Source organism: Trichomycterus rosablanca, chromosome 7 (genome assembly GCF_030014385.1).
Source record: "Trichomycterus rosablanca isolate fTriRos1 chromosome 7, fTriRos1.hap1, whole genome shotgun sequence".
Lineage (NCBI taxonomy): Eukaryota > Metazoa > Chordata > Actinopteri > Siluriformes > Trichomycteridae > Trichomycterus > Trichomycterus rosablanca.
Genome location: NC_085994.1, coordinates 29,828,942 through 29,841,050, shown reverse-complemented (window position 1 = coordinate 29,841,050; position 12,109 = coordinate 29,828,942).

Genomic DNA, 12,109 nt, shown 5'->3' with positions numbered 1-12,109 from the left:
CATAAATCCTCCTCTTTTAGTTTTACAGTATTTTACAAGTACACTAAAAATCCACACTGTTTTCAAAAATGTTTAAGACATGATAAGCTATGGTGGAAAATTATACTGTAGTAAAGATAATAGAAATTCTATAGAAGGAGACTATTCCAGTAGATATTAGACCCAGCTTGATTCATATGCAGTGCTGGCTAGATATAGTTATTGTATAATGTGTGTGTGTGTGAGAGTGAGTGCGTGTGAGTGTGTGTGTGTGTGTGTGTGTGTGTGTGTGTGAAGTGCATGTTATATAACACATACAGTGTATCACAAAAGTGAGTACACCCCTCACATTTCTGCAGATATTTAAGTATATCTTTTCATGGGACAACACTGACAAAATGACACTTTGACACAATGAAAAGTAGTCTGTGTGCAGCTTATATAACAGTGTAAATTTATTCTTCCCTCAAAATAACTCAATATACAGCCATTAATGTCTAAACCACCGGCAACAAAAGTGAGTACACCCCTAAGAGACTACACCCCTAAATGTCCAAATTGAGCACTGCTTGTCATTTTCCCTCCAAAATGTCATGTGACTCGTTAGTGTTACTAGGTCTCAGGTGTGCATAGGGAGCAGGTGTGTTCAATTTAGTAGTACAGCTCTCACACTCTCTCATACTGGTCACTGAAAGTTCCAACATGGCACCTCATGGCAAAGAACTCTCTGAGGATCTTAAAAGACGAATTGTTGCGCTACATGAAGATGGCCAAGGCTACAAGAAGATTGCCAACACCCTGAAACTGAGCTGCAGCACAGTGGCCAAGATCATCCAGCGTTTTAAAAGAGCAGGGTCCACTCAGAACAGACCTCGCGTTGGTCGTCCAAAGAAGCTGAGTGCACGTGCTCAGCGTCACATCCAACTGCTGTCTTTGAAAGATAGGCGCAGGAGTGCTGTCAGCATTGCTGCAGAGATTGAAAAGGTGGGGGGTCAGCCTGTCAGTGCTCAGACCATACGCCGCACACTACATCAAATTGGTCTGCATGGCTGTCACCCCAGAAGGAAGCCTCTTCTGAAGTCTCTACACAAGAAAGCCCGCAAACAGTTTGCTGAAGACATGTCAACAAAGGACATGGATTACTGGAACCATGTCCTATGGTCTGATGAGACCAAGATTAATTTGTTTGGTTCAGATGGTCTCAAGCATGTGTGGCGGCAATCAGGTGAGGAGTACAAAGATAAGTGTGTCATGCCTACAGTCAAGCATGGTGGTGGGAATGCCATGGTCTGGGGCTGCATGAGTGCAGCAGGTGTTGGGGAGTTACATTTCATTGAGGGACACATGAACTCCAATATGTACTGTGAAATACTGAAGCAGAGCATGATCCCCTCCCTCCGGAAACTGGGTCGCAGGGCAGTGTTCCAGCATGATAATGACCCCAAACACACCTCTAAGACGACCACTGCTTTATTGAAGAGGCTGAGGGTAAAGGTGATGGACTGGCCAAGCATGTCTCCAGACCTAAACCCAATAGAACATCTTTGGGGCATCCTCAAGCGGAAGGTGGAGGAGCGCAAAGTCTCGAATATCCGCCAGCTCCGTGATGTCGTCATGGAGGAGTGGAAAAGCATTCCAGTGGCAACCTGTGAAGCTCTGATAAACTCCATGCCCAGGAGAGTTAAGGCAGTTCTGGGAAATAATGGTGGCCACACAAAATATTGACACTTCAGGAACTTTCACTAAGGGGTGTACTCACTTTTGTTGCCGGTGGTTTAGACATTAATGGCTGTATATTGAGTTATTTTGAGGGAAGAATGAATTTACACTGTTATATAAGCTGCACACAGACGACTTTTCATTGTGTCAAAGTGTCATTTTGTCAGTGTTGTCACATGAAAAGATATACTTAAATATCTGCAGAAATGTGAGGGGTGTACTCACTTTTGTGATACACTGTATAAATGCTAAGAAATTGCTTAATTATTCTGGTGCTATAAACAAAAGGTTGAACACACTATTTGTATCCAAGTACCATTAACCCAGATGCTGCTCGGCTGGTTACAGCTAAAGGTCTATACAACAACAGTTGTCGAAGGCAAGCCTGAACAATACACAGAGTGATAGAGATTCCCATCATCAAACACACTGCTCCCTACATCTGCTGACCTGGTGGTCCCAGTGTATTCAATAAAAAAGGCTCCCAAGGTCATTACTGTCCAAACAGTGATCGATATGTCTTGTTATAATGTATAGAGAGTCACAGAGAGTCGTCTTATATGTTCTTAGTAATTAATGCATTTGTACAAACTAAGGGACTTTTTCTTAAGTTTGAGTGTGAATAGAATAGAATCGTTATTGTCACCATACACAGGTACAATGAAGTTTCGAATGGCAACTTTCCAATAGAGTAGCAGCAGTAGAGAAAAGACAGTAGTAGTAAAATCACAAAAATTATTTACACTCTAAAAAATAAGATAAAAATAAAAATCCTTACACTCTTAAGTAAATTTACATTTGTAGCTTTAAATATTAAATACTGACTGTGTGAGCAAATGCTGCATAGTCCGTGTGTGACCCATAGTCCTGTGTTTGTGTGTGTGCTCAGTCTTTTTCAGTTCTGTGGTGTGTGATGGAGGCCACAGCTCTGGAAAGAAGCTGTTCCTTAGTCTACCATAGTCCTTAGTGAAACCCTACCATTGATTGGTACCTTCTCCAGGGTCTCATCTCTGGTTGTGTCTAGTGTTTCTGGGATGGGCCCTAGAGCAAGCAAAACTCTGATCAGGATGACCTGATTCATTTTGTACCATAACCTTATTAATTAATTCAGTGTCAATTATAATAAACAAATATTCTGAACATGATGTTAACATGTACACAGGTACAATATACATGTACATTTAAATAGCTTAGTTACATTGTTGTAATTATGTTTTTATATGCATACAAAACATACTCCTCTTTATGTGATATTAAGGTTTAATACCCTACATTAATAAAATGATCATTATAATTGTAAAACTGCCCTGGCCCACTAAAGTAATTAAACTTATTTACTTTTTCTCCAAAGCCAACACATACTGAAACTAAAGATCAAATAATGCAATAAAAAATAAACAATTAAGGCATAAGAAATGATTCCATTTTATACTTACTGTGGTTTCATTCAAATAAAAAAAGATAATATTCTCAGGGGAAATGTTACAAGGAACAAGAAAACAAGCTCCCTTTAAAACAATCCTGTGTACCTGTCAATACATTCCCTCCGGACCACTTTCAGCATAATAAACATCTTAACAAGACCCAGCACACTTGGGAATTGCAGAGCGTTTCCTATGAAGAAACTGAGCTTAGCAGCCATACACTTATTGCATCCAGGTGGCCAAGTTAAAAAGCACTGGCCGGCCATAAATGTCCAATAAACTGCAAGTGGCACCTCCAGAGGTGGACAAGGTCACTGCACCTGTCTGTAGCCTGAGATTTTGCCCCACATCCTTTCCTCAATCCAACCTTGCCATATTCTTCCATTGAAGTCCCATTTAAAATACAATCCCATATAATCTCATATCCCCCCTTTAGTGTTATAGAAGAGTCTTACAAGAAAAAAACTGGGTTAATAAAACAATTGTTACTACGCGGTGTGTAATAAATAAACAAAAAATATTTTGTTTACCATTTCTATTTATGTGCATGGCATGTGTGCAGGGGTGGAGGGATAGTGGGGGCAGAATCCTCAGTATTTTAATTGGTGCAAACTTTGTGTAAATGTCTGGACATGGGGCCAAACTGCTTTGATCTAACTTGAAAGGAGCTAATTGATCGCTTTGTTCCACTCAAGCCTGGCAATTCAGTTAAAAGAAAAGAAAAGGAAATAATGAAAAAGTTATATCGGGGAAAAATGTAATCTGAAAATGATGAAACATCTGTGAGGAAGTGGATGAATGACTAACAGAGTTCGTGAGTTAGTTCCTATCCCCTTGAGTATAAGTCAAAAAAGGGAGAAAGAGCAAGAGACCCAGAAATACAGACAGAACAGCAAGCAAAAGAAAAAAAGAGAGATATCACCTCACGCCTGTTCCCATTGCTCCTCAATTACTCTAATGTGCCGCATATGGCTGAGGCATTTTGATGGAGGGAGAGAGAGAGATAGAGCGTATGCAGCAATAGGCCTGGTTCTTTGATATAGTTCGGTCTTCTCTAGTACATAAATGGTGGCTCTCATTGCTACCCCCACCCTACCCTAGTCGCACCCAGTAAGAGACAAAAAAATTATGTTACCTCCCCTAACAAAAACTATCATAAACATTTATAAAAAAATAAAGTTTTAAAAAATGCTAAAGTTATCATTTTTAGAATGATTTTTCATGATTGTTACTAGTGCCCTAACTATAACTAATAAAAGTTGCATATGTACTGTATGTATATAGATTATTTACTATGTATAAAGATTATTAAAATGATTATATAATGTAATATCTATGATAGATAGAAGCGACACATTCATACATTACATCATTTCAACATCATAATGTTTTTAGTTTACTGATTTTAAGAAGTGGGTCCTGCTTTAAATATACTGTAGTATATATATATATATACATATACACACATCTGTATATGTACAGTGTATCACAAAAGTGAGTACACCCCTCACATTTCTGCAGATATTTAAGTATATCTTTTCATGGGACAACACTGACAAAATGACACTTTGACACAATGAAAAGTAGTCTGTGTGCAGCTTATATAACAGTGTAAATTTATTCTTCCCTCAAAATAACTCAATATACAGCCATTAATGTCTAAACCACCGGCAACAAAAGTGAGTACACCCCTAAGAGACTACACCCCTAAATGTCCAAATTGAGCACTGCTTGTCATTTTCCCTCCAAAATGTCATGTGATTTGTTAGTGTTACTAGGTCTCAGGTGTGCATAGGGAGCAGGTGTGTTCAATTTAGTAGTACAGCTCTCACACTCTCTCATACTGGTCACTGAAAGTTCCAACATGGCACCTCATGGCAAAGAACTCTCTGAGGATCTTAAAAGACGAATTGTTGCGCTACATGAAGATGGCCAAGGCTACAAGAAGATTGCCAACACCCTAAAACTGAGCTGCAGCACAGTGGCCAAGATCATCCAGCGTTTTAAAAGAGCAGGGTCCACTCAGAACAGACCTCGCGTTGGTCGTTCAAAGAAGCTGAGTGCACGTGCTCAGCATCACATCCAACTGCTGTCTTTGAAAGATAGGCGCAGGAGTGCTGTCAGCATTGCTGCAGAGATTGAAAAGGTGGGGGGTCAGCCTGTCAGTGCTCAGACCATACGCCGCACACTACATCAAATTGGTCTGCATGGCTGTCACCCCAGAAGGAAGCCTCTTCTGAAGTCTCTACACAAGAAAGCCCGCAAACAGTTTGCTGAAGACATGTCAACAAAGGACATGGATTACTGGAACCATGTCCTATGGTCTGATGAGACCAAGATTAATTTGTTTGGTTCAGATGGTCTCAAGCATGTGTGGCGGCAATCAGGTGAGGAGTACAAAGATAAGTGTGTCATGCCTACAGTCAAGCATGGTGGTGGGAATGCCATGGTCTGGGGCTGCATGAGTGCAGCAGGTGTTGGGGAGTTACATTTCATTGAGGGACACATGAACTCCAATATGTACTGTGAAATACTGAAGCAGAGCATGATCCCCTCCCTCCGGAAACTGGGTCGCAAGGCAGTGTTCCAGCATGATAATGACCCCAAACACACCTCTAAGACGACCACTGCTTTATTGAAGAGGCTGAGGGTAAAGGTGATGGACTGGCCAAGCATGTCTCCAGACCTAAACCCAATAGAACATCTTTGGGGCATCCTCAAGCGGAAGGTGGAGGAGCGCAAAGTCTCGAATATCCGCCAGCTCCGTGATGTCGTCATGGAGGAGTGGAAAAGCATTCCAGTGGCAACCTGTGAAGCTCTGGTAAACTCCATGCCCAGGAGAGTTAAGGCAGTTCTGGGAAATAATGGTGGCCACACAAAATATTGACACTTCAGGAACTTTCACTAAGGGGTGTACTCACTTTTGTTGCCGGTGGTTTAGACATTAATGGCTGTATATTGAGTTATTTTGAGGGAAGAATAAATTTACACTGTTATATAAGCTGCACACAGATTACTTTTCATTGTGTCAAAGTGTCATTTTGTCAGTGTTGTCCCATGAAAAGATATACTTAAATATCTGCAGAAATGTGAGGGGTGTACTCACTTTTGTGATACACTGTATATATGACAAAGAAAGAAAGGCGTTCTAAAATTTTTTTTATAAAAAATACAATTGGGACAGTGTTAGTCCAAAGCTCCATCCACTGGGCTATCAACTGAAAGGCTGAGAGTTCGAATCCCAGCCACTGTTGGGCCCTTGAGTAAGGCTCTTAACCCTCTATGCTCCAGGGGCGCCGTACGATGGCTGACCATGCGCTCTGACCCCAGCTTCCAAAACAAGCTGGGATACGCAAAGAAAGAATTACGTTGTACTGTACACCTGTATATCTATATATGACAAATAAAGGCGTTCTAAATACTTGTACATACAATGGTCACAGTCAAAAACAAACCCCAAACTCTCACTTAATTCAGACAAATTTACTCTGAGATAATCACATATAATGCAAGCACCACAAAAGACAAGTCTACCATAAATTAGGAGTTACTTGTGCAGAGGTGCCACTTTGACTTCAAGCAAACATAATTAAAACATCTGTACGCCACACCATTTTAATAATTTTTGATTTTGATATTTTTTCTTATAAATGAAATATGATTATTTAGCTTTGCTGATGCAAAATTATGACTTTATGTCAAATTTTGTGATCTTTGGCATTTTGAATGAACTATGTGAATGAAAGTTGGTCTTAAACATATTAACAAGCTTCCAATTAATTAAACTCATACAACAGGTTTATGTAATGCTCAAGCATGTCTTGCACAAACATGATGCAATAGACCTTTTTCACAGCAGTCATTTTAACATGAAATAGTAGGACATGTTTCATTTAGGTTTAAGACATCCAGTCTATAGAAGCTGTTAGATTTTTTCTGTTTTTTTATTTCATAATATAATCTTTTAAATGAGATGTGTCCTTGTTACTCCTTGTTTTATGAAGATAAACTATTTAGTGTGACAAAATCAGGAAGGGCAGATTCCTTTTCATTGTATTGTATTTTAAACGATAACATAAAAAACTTGAGCAGAACATGAATCAACAAAAACTTAATTGACACTCAATAAAGGGTAGGTTGTTCAGTCTTTGCCCAGTGATTTCATAGCATAAACCTGACTCCTGGTTCCTTCTCCTTTAGCAAATAATTCAGCTCTTCTAAATAATTATTTTATTTATTTTCAATAACCACTTAATCTGAGCAGAAATTTTTAAACAGTCTGTAAGGAATACACAGGATGTCCGATTATCGCAGGACAAAACATGCATACCTATTTACTTATTTACTTATACCTGCAGGAAATTTTAACTTAAATCAAACGTTTTACAGACAGTGACCTAGAGGTGAGATTTCAACTTACTATGCCACAAATTTGGTGCTGTGCAACACCCACACTACCCGCTGTGCCAGCATGTCATCCAGCTTTGGTCATGTGCTATTTCTAATAATGAGTCAAATTCTTGCTCTTTGGGATTTCCCAAACCCAAGTCTTTCACCACAAGGTATAATAATAATAATAATACATTTACATTTTTGGCATTTAGCAGACGCCTTTATCCAAAGGGACTTATATTACAGTTACAGTATACAGTCTGAGCAACTGAGGGTTAAGGGCCTTGCTCAAGGGCTCAACAGCAGCAACCTGGCAGCATGGCTGGATTACTGACCGGGCCAGTGGGGCCAGCGCCCAGGGGCCCTTGAGGCCCTGGCCCAAAACATTTTGCGATGCCTATCAACATTTATGATACAATATATTTTTATTTCCGAGGGCCCTCCATTTTAAGGATCCTCTGACTATTAGGGACTTTGACCCCAGGGCCTCTTGGGGGCCCTAGCCATGCTTTTGGGGCCCCTAGCCATGCTTTTGGGCCCTAGCCATGCTTTTGGGGGCCCTAGCCATGCTTTTGGGCCCCTTATGAAAATGGATGAGGCGTTGTGGCACTGCTCTGACTTCGACTTCTGGCTATTAGGGGTCCTAGGAAAGAGGGGGGCATATTTTTAGAGGGCCCTGGTTATGAGAGCCCCTACCAGGGGGCCCTAGAGAAGAGCATGGCATACCATTAGAGGGCCCTTGATCACAAGGGCCCCTGCTATGGGGCCCTTGACTTCCATAGAAGTCGTTTACCATGGCTCCTTGACTTTCTAGGGACCTACAAATTGCCAGGCAAGCTACCATATTTCATAACAGACGTTTTGTTGCAAATATGCGATTCAGGCCCTTACTTAATGTTTCTGAATTTGTATTGTTTCAAAATTATTATGTTCAATTTCTCTTAAGCGCAGAGACACAAATTAATTTAGCAATTTAGCAATTATTTAAGTTTAAGACAAGCAATTTCAAGCAGTTTGAATGCATACACACACTTAACTGAGTTATTTGATGTTCTTTTCATGCCTGACAATATGTCCAACAGTGAGCTCACTTTAAAGGCTAACTCACTCGCTGCAGCATATCCTTCAGATCTGAACATGAGCCTGGCAGATGAATTGATACAATACAAATCATTCATAACAGAAAAAGAAAAATGTCGTAGTAAAATGCTCAAAACCATGATAAATTTGAATTTACAGTCAACCTTTCCAAATGTCTACATAGCACTTAGACTTTTTTTGACTGTGCCTATGGGGGGGTGGGGCCCTGGGCAACTCTTTGCCCAGGGGCCCAGACTATCCTTAATCCGTCCTTGCCTGGCAGTGGTGGGGCTTGAACCAGCAACCTTTTGATTACTAGTCCTGTACCTTTACCACTAGGCTACGGCTAATAATAATAATGTAAATTAGCTGTTTTATTTACAAATCCAATTCCAAAATGTTAAGAGTAAAAAAAAAAAAAATTTAAATCTTGTACATACATAATTATTCTAAAGTTGTTAGAGAATGCAAGCAAGCCAGTCTAGCAGTCTTTTACTTCAAAGCCAAGCTGTGATGTGTAGAGTGTGGCTTGATATTGTCTTAAACAAGCAAAGATGTCCATAAAACAAACAACTAGATGGCAGCAAATGGTGCTCAACAATGAAGATATATCCCTCACTATTAATGGTGCCTTTACAGATGTTCAATTTACCCATGATATTACCATACAAAGCAACTAACATTTATTGACAAGGATTTTCCACGACTTACACGATCTACCATCTGGAGAAATCGCAGATGAGTCTGTCTGGTCTCCCAAACTACGTATTGTCACAAAAACACACGCAAGAAATGATCAAAGTTGTTTGTGCGCTGATGTGCAGAGTAAAAAGCAAGTAGGAAAAATAAATGAATCAGAGTGGATTGGGCTACGCAACCAGCAGGGATTGCCTGTTCTGTAGTGAGTTGGAGGTTAATAAATATTTTTGCAATGCATTATTGGTGTTATGGTTTGGCGTGGACGATAAGATCACAAATACTGTAAAGCTTGTGTGTGTGCCGATGTATTCTGATAGAAATCATATTATGCCTGTCCCACGTTATACAACTCCTCCCCCGATTTCCCCTCACCCCGTATCTTGCATTCTCATTGGCTGTAGTTCGACATAGCACTCGCTGCCACTCGCAACCTGCTCGCAATGCTTTTCATACTACAGGATTTTGACTCACCGACTGGTCCAGATGAGTCTGCGAGCGCTCGGCGAGCCACTTGGATCGAAGTCGGTGAGCAGTTCACACATAGCGATCGAGAGCCAAGTTTCGATCCCCAAGCGAACGCCGAGTTGCTTCCGAGCCGGCACATCTAGCGGCGGCCTGTCGGTGAGCGAAAAATCGTGTAGTGTGAACTACGCATAAGCCATTGTAGGTATATTCATTACAGAAACATGCCAATTTATAATGCAGACATCAAATATTGGTTTACAGCTGTGCCATTTAGTCACAGATTCTTTAATAATAACAATGGGCTGTATCTGGTGAAATCCCTAAACACCTCTGAAGCATGAATTTAAAAACAGTGATCTTAAACAAGCATTTAGACCTCCTGACTTTTTGCAAACTTTGTGTTGTGTATTTGCTTTTGAATAGATACACCAATTATCTCAGAAGTAAAAACATGATTTCACAGGTTTAAATTCTGATATTTTTCATACCAATTGTTCAGACCTTTTACTCAGTACTTTATAGAAGCATATTTGAAATCAATAACAGTAAGTCCTCTATGGAGCTCAAACGCTGCCATAAGTATCTGAATCTGAATTTTATAAATTTGAAATATTTAATGGCGTAATTTATACATTTGAAATATTTCAATCTGAATTTTATAAATTTGAAATATTTAATGGCGTAATTTATAAATTTGAAATATTTCAATCTGAATTTTATAAATTTGAAATATTTAATGGCGTAATTTATAAATTTTAATTTTAACAATGCTTTTTTTGTGATTTGAACTTGTGAGGTGGTGAAATTTGCTGTTGAAAAAATTTCATTTCAAAATTACAACTTGCAATTTTCAGATTTTAAAAATTCAGATAAAAAAAATTCAGATCTCTCAGATTCAAATCTCAAAAATACGAATTCAAGCTTGAGGTGAAACATCCGAGTTTCCCAGGAAAAGTAAACTTTCCAGAGCGATCGAACGCAGCATTTAACCAATCACAGCGCTGCCTCACCTGCGTTCATGTCTGTGGAGGAGAAATAAATCCCAATGAGGAAAGTGCATCCAAAGTTCTTCAGATCCACACAGTCAGCTAATTATTTATAGTTCTGGTAAATACTCAACGTGCTTTACGGCAAGTTTTATATTTTGCGTTATGTAACGCTGGTGGCGTGATAACGCGCGGGATAAGGTTAGTTAGCGTTAGCTAGCTTGTTGGTAGTGGTTAGCTAAGAGTTTTGCTTGGCATGAGCTGGTCTGAGTTTAGGAAGGCATGGATATTCCGTTGCTTGCACATATTAAAACGGGGAGTTCAGAAATTTTGTGAAACTTCTTTCCTGGTGTGCCGTATAGCACTTCAGAGTTCAGTCTTTACCTCATTTACCTAACACACCTGGTTCGACTCATCTGGTCAGTTGAGGTTGACACTTTGGATGCACTTACCTCATTGGGATTCATTTCTCCTCCACAGACATGAACGCAGGTGAGGCAGCGCTGTGATTGGTTAAATGCTGCGTTCAATCGCTCTGGAAAGTTTACTTTTCCTGGGAAACCCGGATGTTTCACCTCAAGCTTGAATTCGTATTTCTGAGATTTGAATCTGAGAGATCTGAATTTTTTTTATCTGAATTTTTAAAATCTGAAAATTGCAAGTTGTGATTTTGAAATGAAATTTTTTCAACAGCAAATGTCATTACCTCACAAGTTCAAATCACAAAAAAGCATTGTTAAATATCAAATTTATAAATTACGCCATTAAATATTTCAAATTTATAAAATTCAGATTGAAATATTTCACATTTATAAAATTCAGATTGAAATATTTCAAATGTATAAAATTCAGATTCAAATACTTATGGCAGCGTTTGAGCTCCATAGTCCTCTAGGATGATTTGGTCTTAACTTTGCACACCACAATTTGGACAGTTTATCCTATTCTAAATAGCTAATGCCCGCAAGCTCCGTCAATTCTCTCTTACCTGTGATTTTCAGGTCTCTTCATAGTTGTTCAGTATGGTTTATGTCTGACTTTCCAAAGACTTGCCAGAAGCCATTTTAATGGCTTGGCTTTGAGTCACTGCCTGGAGTCATTGTTATTTTAAAACTCAAGGATGTTCTTGAATTTGGCTGCATTCATTTGTCTCTCAATTCCAACCAGTTTTCGTGCCTCATGCACTGAGTAGTACTCTAACAGCATTATGCTGCCATTATTCTGCTTGTTTCATCACAGGAATGGTAGATGATGTGCAGTGCTTTTTTTTTTAAACAAACATAGTGCTGCCGCTCAGGTGGCGCAGCGGTAAAGTACACTAGTGCACCAGAATTGGGGTTTCAAATACATCGTATCGAATCTCAG